Source organism: Hippocampus guttulatus, chromosome 14, assembly GCF_054856545.1.
Source record: "Hippocampus guttulatus isolate MCC_2025c chromosome 14, RoL_Hgut_1.0, whole genome shotgun sequence".
Lineage (NCBI taxonomy): Eukaryota > Metazoa > Chordata > Actinopteri > Syngnathiformes > Syngnathidae > Hippocampus > Hippocampus guttulatus.
In genome coordinates this window covers 13,672,222-13,686,628 of record NC_141274.1, presented here as the reverse complement: position 1 = coordinate 13,686,628, position 14,407 = coordinate 13,672,222, and the positions used below count along the sequence as shown (strand labels likewise).

At 44.3% G+C, this 14,407-nt stretch overlaps 1 protein-coding gene across 1 annotated transcript in view; it reads right to left on the bottom strand.

Annotated features, from left to right (window-relative positions):
• The window catches only part of lingo3b (leucine rich repeat and Ig domain containing 3b), a 35,228-nt gene extending 30,239 nt beyond the window's left edge, over positions 1-4,989 (bottom strand). Inside the window, exon 1 of the mRNA XM_086129304.1 lies at positions 4,509-4,989. The gene's annotated coding sequence lies outside the window, so the exon portion shown is untranslated. The remainder of the gene's footprint in view (positions 1-4,508) is intronic.
• Between the last annotated feature and the right edge of the window lie 9,418 nt (positions 4,990-14,407).

Here is a 14,407-nt window from a genome sequence, read left to right as displayed (position 1 = left end):
TCACATCAAAGACGACTCCAATTCCCCGTTCCACTATAGCAACAGAATGAGGCATGTGCGACAGGCACTCAGGGTCCCAAAACAGCATGCATCTAATTAACAATTCTGTTTCATGTGTTAAAAGAGTGTTAATGGAATTTCTGAATGGATTTCCGATACATTATGTCTGAAATTGCATTGCATAACTGGAATGAAAAGCTTTGGCAAGTGGACATTGCTTGCAACCTAAGTGCACCATTTCAAGGTCAGCTTGAAGGTCAATCCGCTGTCCGGTACAATGCGGCCGTGGTGGCTAAGTTCTAGCCACAAGAAACTTCCCTCTTGGGCCTAAGCAGCCATGAGTGAGGGGAAAGAGAGGCAGGCAGACTGACTGAGAGCCCCAAGACAAGGGTCACATGAGAGAAAATTCCGAGCAGGGAAGTAAATTAAAGGAAGCAAAATGAAAAGGGCACAGGGAGCAAAACACGGCGGTCTGCTGTGACAATGGGAATGAAATTAAGAAAAGCATCAACAGATGAGGAGGTTGCATCACAGAAGTGAATATTTCCCCCGCCACTTCAAAATGAGGGCAAACATTCTTCTTTATTGACGCGCCCTTTACTTCACATAATGTGACATCAGACGCCGGAACACCAAAAACAAGATGCCGCGTGCTTGCACACAATCGAGGGTAATAGAATACATGCTGCCTGCTTGAAATGTTGTGCCAAATGAGACTGGAAAGATCATTAAATCCCATTTAGTTAGTGACCTCTGATGCAAGCGCCAAGGTCATGGGCAGTGTATTCCCCAGTGCTTCATTCTGTATGCATGTGGACGAGAAGTGAGTGTGCTATGTGTGTGTGTGTGTGGGGGGGGGGGGGTTACTATCATCGGTGTGTGTGTCTTTGCCCTTGTCCATACATGGAGCCTCATCACCGTCCAGCAACCAAGCAGGACAATCACAAGCGCCTTGGCGCATCCCTCAAGGTCAAATGCTGTCAGCAGGGACATTCTAAGATTCGGAGCTCCTTGATTACGTCCACTACATCCGTTGTCATCTTGCCAATCAAACGGACTTAGTACAGAGCACTTCAATGTGTCACAGGATTCACTTATCAAGTATCTGTGTGGATAGATGTAAAAAAAAATAAATAAATAGACTGAGCTGCATGCGACAAAAACTGACAAAGGCCATGACTGAGGAGAACAATAGTCTTGGGTGAGTTATTTTCTATTGTTTGTCCCAAGGAAAATAAAAGCGTCCAGATAAGCCAAGGAAAGCCAGCGCAGAAGATGAAAAACACATAAAGCTGTCTTCCATGGGAATTGGAAAACCTCCTACAGCAACACGAGGCTTAAAAAGTGTCAGACTCATGCGGGAGCGTCGTATTGCAGTCGATTGAGCGGCGGGGCCAGATCAAAACTCTCACTTGCAGCCAAGTAATGGTCACTTCAATGAGGAAACGGAGCAAAGTGGCTCACCCGTGTGCAAAATCGGGGAAACGGAAGATTACAGAAAGTGAACTCTGGTGTTGTTGACTGATGGAAAAATGAAAAATGTGAAGCTAGCAACAGCAAAGAATGAATCCATGGATGCCATGTGAGGGTTGTTAAAAAAATCTATATAAGTCAGCTATGCCCGAGAAACACTACAGATGTTCGTATGAAGATTCAAGTGATGAGTTTTATCGTGTGCATTCAAAACCAAATGTCATCTCTGCATGCCACCTTTCAGTTAAGCAAGGCATACACAGTAGAAAAAAACCCAGTTAAATCCATCCATCCATTTTCCGAACCGCTTGATCCTCACTAGGGTCGCGGGGGGTGCTGGAGCCTATCCCAGCTGTCTTTGGGCAGTAGGCGGGGGACACCCTGAATTGGTTGCCAGCCAATCGCAGGGCACACAGAGACAAACAACCATCCACACTCACATTCACACCTAGGGACAATTTTAGAGTGTTCAATCAGCCTGCCACACATGTTTTTGGAATGTGGGAGGAAACCGGAGTACCCGGAGAAAACCCACGCAGGCCCGGGGAGAACATGCAAACTCCACACAGGGAGGCCGGAGCTGGAATTGAACCCGGTACCTCTGCACTGTGAAGTCGACGTGCTAACCACTGGACTATCGGGCCGCCCACCCCGTTAAAGTTGACCTTAATAATTATTAATAATTTTTTTTTTTTGGATTCAGGTCTAGCAGAGGCGGGCGTTAAGTCACATATGTGCAAAGAAGGAAGTACGCCTCACCTTCAAATTTCAAGCAAGTACCACGATACTGTGAACAGCAAGTCCAGTCAAAACTTTTCAAGTCATGTAATTCAGGTCAGCAGGAAGTCAAATCTTTCATACTTAACTGCAGCATATACCAACTCCTAAAATCGACTTTAGTGTGACTTGAGTCACGTTATGCGTTTCCGGTCTCCCGCCTGTGGCTGCGCTATCGGATTTCTGATTGCGCAGGTGTACCTAATAAAGTGTCCACTGAGTGGACATTATATTGTACCACGTCAGCTTCCTCCTGACTGATTTATTGAATCCCTGTTCTGCCTTCTGTCTTTCCCCCAACTATCAGTCTTCCCCCGAGATAGTACGAGAACACATCGAGTCTCATCCTTGTCTTTTCGCGCTTATATTTCATTCAGGCTTCAGCAGCAGATAGGACGATGAGGCTGTGCACGTTTGTCACACAATTCCTTTTCAAGGTAGGAGCGTACACGAGGGGAGACAAGACACGGAAATAACAAAGACAAGATAGCAAAACCCTATCACATGTCTCCCTTCTTGCAAAATTTCGTCAATGCTGGTGAGCTCGGGGATGGTTCGCAACTCCTTTTTGTTTTGGTTTGGTTTTTTGCTCATGTTTTGACTTCACAGAAGTGGGGTGGAAAACTGGTCACAACGATAAAGTGAGAACCCCAAACAAGTTAATGAGGAACAGGAAATAATGAGCTGATTGCATGAATCCAGGCAATTTCATATTTCCAGATCCTGTATGCGCAGGATGTAGTGCGCAATGAAACATCGAGTGGCTGCTGCTTACGAGCCAACGCCAAGGTCGCACTTTGCTCAGGTTCAACGTGTGTAAATGGCCATGAAATTAACACCCATCCTTTAGTTTAATGGTTAAAGAGGCTGCCGTGATGCAGGGAAGAGGTAGAAGCATCTGTAATTGGAAGCATAGATGGTCAGAAGACTGTCGATAAGTAAAGACTTCACGAGGAAAGAACCGATGTGCAAACCTGCTTTCCCAAAACCCTTTTAATAAGGAATATGGTCATCTATAATATTGTGCTTTATAAAACATCATGTGGTAACATAATCAACTATTTTATTTATTTTGGAGTGCGGGAGTCATTTAAAAACTCAATTTTGTTGGATATTTTGGGATGTAATTCCACTTTCTGACACAAAATGGTGGCACAGTATGGTACATAACACTAAATTTGAAAGAAGAGAAAACAGAAAGTGTCAGCCTAATTCTTCTGACTGTTGAGTGTTTCAACCCTCTTCAATCCTGCTTTTTATGCCTACAGAATGCTGTCAGTTCAGATGGAAGTAAATCCTTTTATACACACTCCCGAACTGCTTTTACACACAAACACACACACACACACACACAAACACACGTCAGGTTAGCACTACAGCCAACAGCTATATGCGTCCGGCAGTACACAAGCAAGTCTGGCCGCACGCCTTCAGTTACAGTCACGTTAAGTCAAGTTATGCAGTCTGGTAACTCCACACATGTCATTAGCAATGTCAAGATAGTCACGTTGGGCTTATGTTCAACAGGGCATGAAGGAGTGGAGTTTCTTTTGCACACAAAGGGGTATACGAGTCATTGAGAAATAAAAGTGTTTCACTGCACAGATATAATTATATTGAAATTGAGAGGGAAAAAAAAGACTTAAACATCTCCTCAGGAATCTGGCCACCTCTGCTAAAATCAAGTACATCCTTAGTTAAGCAGATCATTCAATTCTATCACCGAAATGAAATAATTAAAATGTATAATATAATCAGCACTTGGTTCATTCTTTTGTGGAAAAAAAAAGAAGAAAAAAATGACTCAGACCATTACTTCAGGAAGGTGTGCAGCATTTCATTTGAAACATTCACTTCTACAACATTCGTCGGAAATCAAAATGTCCTGGTGAGCTATTTTTAGAACACCCCCACCCCCTGCTACTCCCATGATCTTTTGGGGGCAACCTGGTGCCCGCGGGCGCCATGTTAGTGACCCCTGACCTCCAGCATATTAAAACAACACCTCTTTGGCAATTTTTCCGGATGTGGCCCTTATTCCAAAAAGTTTTCGAGAGCCTTGTCAAAATGGGTAGCCTTGAAGATGCACGCACACATTTACGATCCTTGTCAAATGGTGTTTTTGTTACCATATTCAGCTACGTAAGAGGGTCGAAATATTAGTCGTGCTACTCAGTATGATCGTTTGCAGTTCCGCAACCACAGTCAAAATAAACATGCACATTTGTGTGCGTGTGTGTGTGTGTGTGTGTTCATACCCAGGACTGAACGGTGGTCCCTGATGCCTCCTCATCTGCCCAGCTGTACGCGTAACCGAATATATTTTCTGTCGTCCGTCTCTCTTGGCGACCAAAATGCCACCGCACGTGTCGCGTTCCTCAGGTTCCCCCTCCTCAGTGTGGCCCCCTCTCACTCTGGAAGTCTGGCATCGGCACCTGCCGCTCGCACCTCCTCCTTCTGTCTGTCTCTCGCCCCGCAGCTCCTTCAATCGCTCCCTCTGGCCGGATCGTGTGTACACACCTCCTCGTTCACTCTTGGTTGGATATTTTGTCCGCCGAATGAATCCAGGGGCAAAAATGTCAGCATTCACAAGGATGTGGAGGCAGCGGGATGAGGGTAGATGCGAAATTCGTGCCGTCCTTGAAGGGCGCGATTGTCCACGGATCAAGGTGCCCTCCAGCTCCTCCTGCAGATCAGGTGTGAGGTCGTCACAGAGGAGATGCGGGATGTGGTGGTTGGCTCTGCCCGCTTCAGTATGAGAGTCCCTCTCATTTAGTATGCTTTTCATCGCTCCCCCTCTCTCTCTCGCTCTTTATCTCAAATCCCCCTCCCCTCCCTGCCTTCATACGTTCAGTCGCTGCCTATCTTCTACTGCTGCTGCTGCTGCTGCTGCTTCGGATCTTCTTGACTCCGAAACCACAGAGTTGTCTTGTGAATGGTTCAGGGAGGCTCGCCCAACATTCAGTCTGGAGGAAAAAAAACAAACTGATTAGAAGGGCTAAGGAAGGCAAAACAGGAAGGAAAGACGTTTTCACAGAAAACATTATTTTACGTACACAATCGAGGTAACATGGCTTGTCCGTGCACTTTTTCCATCTTGAAAAGATCAATAACTTTGTGGGCCCTGGAAAGGGCGTCGTTCAAGTTCCCAAAAGGGAACATTTCTGGAGATCATCCTTCTATTTATCAGTCCATTCTCTACCGCTTATCCGGGGTCGGGTCGCGGGGGGCAACAGCTTTACGCCAAGTACCATCGCAAAAGAATCCATCACTTTCCAAATACCAACATTATCAACAACATAGTTTAGCTTATAGTCTGCTAGCTTAAGGCAAATGCTGACGTAAACAATTATTAGCTTTTCCGTGGCGATGTTATAACCCTTTCAGCAGCTGATGTTTGAACACAAACTGCGCGGCAACACATGTAGAAAGACAATGTAACAGTACTCACATTCGTATACTGTATTCTTTATCCTCTGCAAAGAATGACTAATTATACGAATAATTCTGGGGAAAAGTACATTTCATATTTGCAACTGTAACATTACGTATTGTGCAGCTTGAGCTGATGTGGGGAAAAATGATTTTGAGTCCCTGTTTCTGACAGTGTAAGAATCCCAATCCAATCAGATTGTAACTGATGGTACCATTTTGATTTTGAGTGACTTATTTTACCCTTTCCTTTTTTTTTACTATTTTATGTCATTTTAGGTTGCACTGTTTTCGTTTTACTGGGAAGTACCTTGTCACCGTGTTTTGAAAGATACTATATAATAATAATCGGATGAATTTGGTTTTGGTATTCTTGTCTTAGATACACAGAGGTTTTCACATTCATACTTTTCATTTTTACTCATTAGAATACTTCTGGGGAAAGTCAAATCACTCTTCAGTATATCTGTGTTGCACACCACACCGAACCAGATCACAACATGCAGGAATGCAAAGAGAGATGTCGGAATTCAAGAAGTGCATAAAGAACGCCGCACCTCTTGAGAGCGGGTGGGTGGGCTTAGTGCATTGCTCAAGGGCAAGAGAGGAAGCAGACTAGCATCTCTTCAACAACTCATTGCCAATTTGTCCACAGCACGACTCAAACCGTTACCCTCCTTTTCCAAAGCCGAAGTTCTTACAGACGAGCGACTGCTGCCCTACATGCATAAAAATGCAATTTTACTTGGCCTCATTTTCGCTAAGATACATTCCAATCTCTGTGACATACCACCCCCAGTTTCAAACATTTAACTTTTGAAAGTACAGCGTGTTCAGAAAGTCACTGTGCACTTGATGACTTTAGGAACAGCTTCAATTTAGAATACTGAAGGTCTATGTCTGTTAATAAAGACAGACATTCTGTATATTGTCACAGGTCCACTGATATGAATATACCGTATTCGCCACATCATAAGGCGCACAGAAAAACATTCATTTTTCTCAAAAGCGACACTGCACCTTATAATCTGATGCGTCTTATATATGAATCAATATTCGGATTTCTTGGATGTAGCACTTTTAATGTTCTGTTAAAGGGCTTTGTTACAGCTGCAGCGGTTGTATAAGAGCTATATATATATATATATATATATATATATACTGTATTATATTATATTTCCTTTAGCATGGCTCCATCTAATGCATGCATAATGAAACCTCAACCACTACTTCTATTCTCGGCGCCTTATCACGCGGTGTGCCCTATATATGAAAACCATTTTAAAATAGGCCATTCATTGAACGTGCGCCTTATACTCCAAGGCGCCTTATAGTGCAGAACATGCGGTATTAGGATGCGTTGTGGGCATTAATGCAGTCACCTCCTCTCCATTTTTATTTTGGTGATTGACTTGTGAGATACATTACTCGGTATATATAATCACTTATACTCCAAGGCGCCTTATAGTGCAGAACATGCGGTATTAGGATGCGTTGTGGGCATTAATGCAGTCACCTCCTCTCCATAGCCATACGCGGTTATGTTTCCCAATATGGTGTTTGAGATTATTTAAAAAAAAAAAAAAAAAATGAAAAAGAAAGAAAGAAATCCATCGGTTTGTTTTGTTTATCCCCTCCCCCGTTTTGCCAGAATCACTTAGGGTGAAGGAATAAGGAAGAAAGAGAGAGAGAGAAAATAGACTTTTATATTACTTGCTTTTGTTGCCTTGTCGGGACAAATCAGCTCACGGGATACTGATGACTAGAAGGAGAGGCACATGCGCACACGGGTGCACACGTCCACATCACCAGTCTGCCTGACTGTCTTGCGGTCTGTGAAAGGTTGATGGCAGGAAAGGAGAAGTCTGACCAGTGACACTGCGGGGGGTCGTGGGGCAGCATATGTCAACATGTTAGGAAGGGTGGTAAAGAACCCAAGTCCAAAGTCAACTCCAAAATCTCTGAATCAGTCTAACCCTGTCACCTCTAGCTCATATAACGTGTGTCACTTTTATTTCTCTGCGGAATCTATTTTGAACATGGTCATTTCAAATCATTTGCATTTGGTAATGCAGCGATGCCTTGAGTTGAAATGCTCTTTCCCCCTTAAACTAGAAATGCCGTGAATCCATTTCAAACCCCCCTGATCCCATTGCAATTCTTTATAAAATGACTTTGCGCACATCTAACTCACGCATGGGCTCCAGCGAGTCCGTTCTGCTTCCGCCACGTAGAGAGCACCTCTTTCCTACGCTGAACTTAAAGGGAGTGAGAGGAGCCGCTTCCATTGCCAGCTGTGTTCACTCCCACAACAGCACAAACACCCGCTTCTCACTGTGCTCATCTACGAAAATACCAAAAGAAACAAAACTCCACCCATGTGCAGAGTTAGATCGTGCTTTGCGCCAGGCACAAAAACATCGATGACGTTTGTGAGAACAAGCACGAATAGGTGGCTGAAGTTACAGTAACTACTGTGTAATTAGAACACGGGAAGAAGGGAGAGGAATGTCATGCTGAAAGGCAGCTGGCTTCATCTGTTGATTCATTTGCTACATTTGTCACTTTCATGTCATGTATTAATAAAGTTAATTGCTGTACAGTGAAGCCCCACTAACTTTGATGCCGTGTGTTGGATGTGCGATGCAGTGAGTTAACCTGTCACTCGTTCAATGTTGCCGAGTTTGTGCAGTGTGACTTCCCATATAGTTTCGGTTGAGATAGTAATAGTACCAAGTCTGACCTGTGAGAGGCGGTATCGTGCCACAAGGCATCCACACTGCTGGAAATAAAAAGAAGAAGCAATAAAAGAAACTAGGCTCACTTAATAACAATAATACATTTACACTTCTCCTTGTCATTTTTATTTTGGTGATTGACTTGCGAGATACATTACTCGGTATATATAATCACGCCTGTTAGCTCCCCACGTACCTTGACAAAGGAATTCATTGAATTTATATTGGTTCAATGGGGAAAGATGAATTTAGACAAAAGGGCACGGAACAAATTCAACTTGTATTTCGAGCATATTTATTAACTGTAGCATGTTGAGTTTGTTTATTTTAACTCTCCGGAAAAGATACTGTATAAAACAAATGTACTTACTTTGTCAAGGTCATGAAATAGTTGTCATGTGTCAAGACTTTTATACGATAGGCGTCCACGTTACGGCCAAGTAGCGTTGGGATGACATTCATTGCGTTGACATTTAGGGCAGAATAGGATGACATTTGATTTGCGACTGTGTGTGCGGGTGTGTGTGCGCTCACGTAAATATACGAAATGTCTGAGGCATAACATAACCGGATCTGTCTAACTTGTGGAAAATATGTATCATAAAGACAGCAGAATGTTAATAAAAAAAATGCTAGTAGAAAGAATACACTGTGGAATTAATTGCTTTCTCGACAGAGCCAAATACAAGAAAGCATCTGCAATATATTGAGATTGTCATTACATTCCGGGCTTTTACTGATGCCACAAGAATGATTCATACCCGTACTTACTTTTCCTTGTCACCTTATACTTAAGCGCCGCCAGATATGCAAATGAATTCCACCGCGAAAGCAACAGCTCAGGAACCAAACGGGAAACTTGATATGAGGGCGCATACATCACTTGCTCTCAGCGGCGGCGTCATGCAAATAATCACGGCCTTGTTCGTTACTGTTGTACTTGGCAACTTCTACGCATTTCACGACTCAGCACGCAGACAGTCAAGAGCCAAGTGGACTTACGTCTTGGCCGCTGTCACACTCGCAAAAATACCGCGCATCTCCGATGACCCCGACTATTTCCCATCCGGTAAGGCTAGACTCATGATGTCACCGTCTGTGTAAAGTTGATGGATGTGTGTTTTCTGCGCATTCAGTGGACACGTCGCAGCCATCTGACAACAGGGAATAGCCTATTCACACAAAATGGTGAAAAATAGAGCCCTATACCGAATAGGGCTCCGTTTTTCACCATGCAAACTCCACACTGGAATCGAGCCCTACGTTTTTGCATGACGCAGACGTGCTAACCAGTCAACCACCGTGCCGCCCACTGTAGCCAAAACCCTGGCAGTGCAATTTATGTTTTTGCGAGTCACTCTGAGATTACTATGAGCTGTCAAGGAGCACATTTGTTTTCCGTGCAGCCTACACCGAATGTGTTTTACAGAAAACAACTTTTTGTCCTGATCGGTTTGTTCTTTCTGGCTTCTTCTCCCCCTGACTCCTGTGCAGAACACATTCATTCGCTGTCATGGTAGAGAAGACAGAAATAACACATAGCTGTGAGGCTAACTATGAAGGCAGTTAAGCACTGTTATCTGTGCCTGTGCATGTACCTATGTGTGTGTGTGTGTGTCTGTGTGTACGCACGCAAGGAAGTGATTGCCTTATCACTGGAAACAGACCTGGACGTGAGCAGGGTGGTGAGCAGGAAGGGAATGGACTGGAGGGGTGGCGGCGGTCGGGAGGGGTGGGGGGGGGGGGGGGCAACAGTGAATTTGAAGGATAAGGAAAAGAAATAGGCAAGCGCAGATGGGAAGACAAACGGCAGGCACGTGGAGGATATCAAAAAGGGATAATGCGCTGTGAACGAGGAAGGTGCCAGATAAAAGACACAAAGGAGCTGAGTGGGAGGGGACACGGGGAGCAAGCGGGACGTGATTCGGTTGGAAAGTGGAAGCGAAGACGGCAGTGGGAGCCGGGGAATTATGGAAGACTGGGGGGGAATGTGGTTCTTTCATTTTTGCGCATGTCTGCATCACAGTTTGGGAGGTTCAATTGTCAGTTCCACTATCTTTTGTATTTTTATATATACTTACTGAAATATTGTACTTATTGAATGCCAGGAGAACAGTAAAACACATCAAACACACTCACCAAAAGCTGCTGCCGGCCACAGCTCACGCCCAGAGACTCACACACCATCCCAGCCTCTTAAAGGCGCATGTACAACACCTAAATATTAAAACACAGACAGTATTTTGCATATATCTGTTTGTTTCTATCGAGTGTTTTTTTTTGTGTGTGTCAAAATGTTTACAATGCATTTAAAACAAAGGTTTCAAACTCACGGCCCAGGGGCCATAAGTGGCCCGCCACGAAGAGTAGAGCCGATTGCCAGAACAGCAAATTTCAAGAAAAACAGAAGGAATGTTTTGTTGTTGAGCACAGGGGCACCCCAACATGACAGTAAAAATTGTGGTGCACAAGAAATCGGATGTCATTCCTCAACGAGTCATGCCGAGCAGGAGGCAAAGTCGCAGCGAGATGAGAGAGAGGAACACAGTCACCAATCTCCAGTTAGTTGAGTTTGAGAATTCTGGTTTGTTTCACGTCCATACATTCAATTACTGTTTCAATGTATTCATTGACACCAGTCGTTTACTCACAAAATCTAATATACATGTCTGAAAGTAGCCCCGCAAAGGTGAATTTATGTAAATTAGGAGATATGACAGCAAAAGGCGTATCAATGCAGGTGTGATTGAAGAGCAATAAAAGGTACACTGCAGGAGGACTTGGGCTTGTGAAACAGGTAGACTTGTGGCAAAAAAGGTGACAGCTGAAAGGTAGTGCACGAGTAGAAGGAATGAGAGAGGCTGTGTCGAACATGCGAGAGAGCAAGCGCTGATGTGAGAGAAGCTGCCGTTTGTCCTCAGGCTGCTCTCTTGGAGGAAGGGCAAGGATGCGGAGGCGGTTTTGCAACATTTACTGCCACAAGCAGCGAGCGCGTGTTCTTTCTCGACGGCAAGCAGCCACCAACTCACCTTACATAAGGAGCAAAAAAAAAAAAAAAAAACGACGGGTTTGTGAGAAAACAATCGCATGTGCGATTGTTGCGTAACTCGATACATGACATAGGGCAAAAGAAACGGATTATGGCCACAATATGAATAAAGCGTGCGCACAAAATGCTAATTTGGGCCCACGAAATACTAATTTCGGTATCAACCTGCCAAATTTACATTTTGATCCTGCTCTATTTTTCACGATCACGGGAAAGGAACTTGCAGGCCTAGCCGGTACACAAATGTCATCGCCGATGTCAACACTTTTAGTGCAGCGTCTTTCATAAAACCCGCACCACAAACAACTGTTATGAGACAGTTTTAGCACCAGACTGACATCGCTGTGTATCCTATGTGTATGTTTAATCTTTCAAAACATAAAAATGCCCGTGGCAAGACAAGGACATACGATCAGTCGAAACGAAATGAAACGACTCACCTCTTTCACCCGAGTATTGCATTGATATTTTTCATTGGAACGAAATTATACTTGCACGCGGTGATTCCCAACCTTGATCAAGCCAAGGCATATCAAAAATGTCACCAGCGAACAAAAACATTCCCCGAAACGCTGAAGCGATCTCATTTGATGTCTTGCCAACATGAAAGATTCAAAGTGAACTAAAGGGTCTGATTGATTTATTAACCCTTTCGGGGAGAGCGGTGACTACAGTGGACAGCTCATCAGGTTACCGGTTATCATGATTTGTGCATGAAAGGGTTAAAGAGGTGCGTCCCAAGACTTTTGTCCATCCAGAACGATGCGCAATCAAGCAACTGCGGACCAGACAGATTCCTCGGTGGAGCACTGAGAGCGCCGGACGCAGCATATGGAAGATTCATGCACTTCAGGCCCCAAAAACAGAAGCTGGATGACCAGAAGATCAAACCATCGGGTCACCATCCCAAATAAGAAATCGCTCGCCTCCAAAAAGTGAGACGCATACCTCCAACGTCTGTCTGGTGCACAGCTTAGGAGAGGATGAGGGGGGATAAATGAGGTAGCTCAAGAGAATGTCACCTCAGCAGCTACAGCTTAAAAGCTCATTTACATCTGTTTCGCAATCACACGCGGCTAATCGGGACCTTTGACGGCACCGCATACCAAAAAGCGCCGCCTGTCTATATTCTTTGAGCTGGAGACCAGCGGGCTCCCAGGACATGAAGTTTGATAAATGACTGTTTGCCCTGACTCTGAAGCCTTTTGGAGCACAAAAGCGTGGCGGCTGTAAAGCAGACATGAATAGAATGAGCTTTGCGTTTGGATACCCAGATGGAGGCTTTATTATAATTATGAGTATTTGAAATGAATCACAGCTCTGGCCTCCCTGTGTGGAGTTTGCATGTTCTCCCCATGCCTGTGTGGGTTTTCTCCGGGTACTCCAGTTTCCTCCCGCATTCCAAAAACATGCACGGCAGGCTGATTGAACACTCGAAATTGTCCCGAGGTGTGAGCGTGAGCGCGGATGGTTGTTCGTCTCTGTGTGCCCTGCGATTGGCTGGCCACCGGTTGTCCCACGCCTACCGCCCAAAGACAGCTGGGATAGGCTTCAGCACCCCCCCCCCCCCCCCCCCCGCGACCCTTGTGAGGATAAAGCGGTTCAGAAAATGGATGGATGAAATGAATCACATTTTTGAAGGCTCAAACATGCACAAAAACACAAATTTTGCACATCGACTTCAGGCCTGGAAGGTTTGTTTAATTTCTCTGTGGAACTTGAGGCCGCCAACTGTTCATACACAAATAAGTCGGGTTTTCCGCATGCGTCACCTTTACTGTGAGTTTTAGAATGGAGAAGATGATAGCATTATGTCTACTTTTCCATTTTAACGTTGAGAGTCATAATATTAAGTCCTGCGGCAAGATGAGATCACGCACTTGTGCTTACTCCCCCTCTCTCACACACACACGCAATGAAATAAGTTAATAGCATCTTAAATTAGGGAAAGAACTTTACTCCATAATAAAAGCTTTAAAATCAAACGGAGCTCGTCCGAGGCCCCCACAGAGACGAGTGCAGCGGCGTGCACTCTGATGTGTGTGAAACTGTCAGCAAGATAATTTATCGGGCACCTTCCTCTCATCTCCGTTCGTTTGTCTCCCAGGTCAGGCACTGATGCCAGAAACGATGTTACGGTAATTGAATTGTCAATGTGTCAACATTACCTTCTGGTATCAAATCTGCTGTTTTGGGAAAGCATGCATCACAATCAATCAAGTGTACGGCGTGCTAAAAGTGTGTTATAACAACTCGGCAACACTTATGCTAACATTAGCATGGAATGTACCATTATGAATGAGCAAGCCCACATATAGACCCAAACGCCACCCCCACATTGTTCTTTCTATTCAGTTTGCCAATACAGATACAGGGCGTGGGTTCTGATTTGCATAGCACGCCTCCCGTTCCTGGCACCGATTTATATTTATGGGTATTCTCATCCTGTGAAAACAATTGAGTGATTGTTTTACAGTTGCCCCTCTCACCTTTTTTTAAGGAGACATTCTCCTATTTCATGAAATCAACCTCATTGGAAGGAGCGCAAGATAATCCTTCTCGAATTGTCAACAGCCACGCATATATCCTGGAATTTTATGTGCATGTTTATCATCCTTTTTGTTTTTTTCTCTCACAAATGGAACTGTATAGTCTGAAATGAGTCATCCACATGCTGACTGGGGATGCAATGTAATGAATGGAAACCAGCTGCAATCTTATCTTCTCATGCTAAATAATAAGGCGAGGGCATCATGTAGTACTTCAAAAGGCACAAACGGGATGTACAGCGTTCGTTGTGTCCCGTGGCGACTTAAAAAAAAATTGTTTGCTTCTGGTGTTCATAAATTCTCCATCCAAGCTTTTCTGCTATAAGATGTAAATTTTGCATTTTCGGTCAGTTAGTCCACAATGGTAGCAAAATTATGACAACACGTTT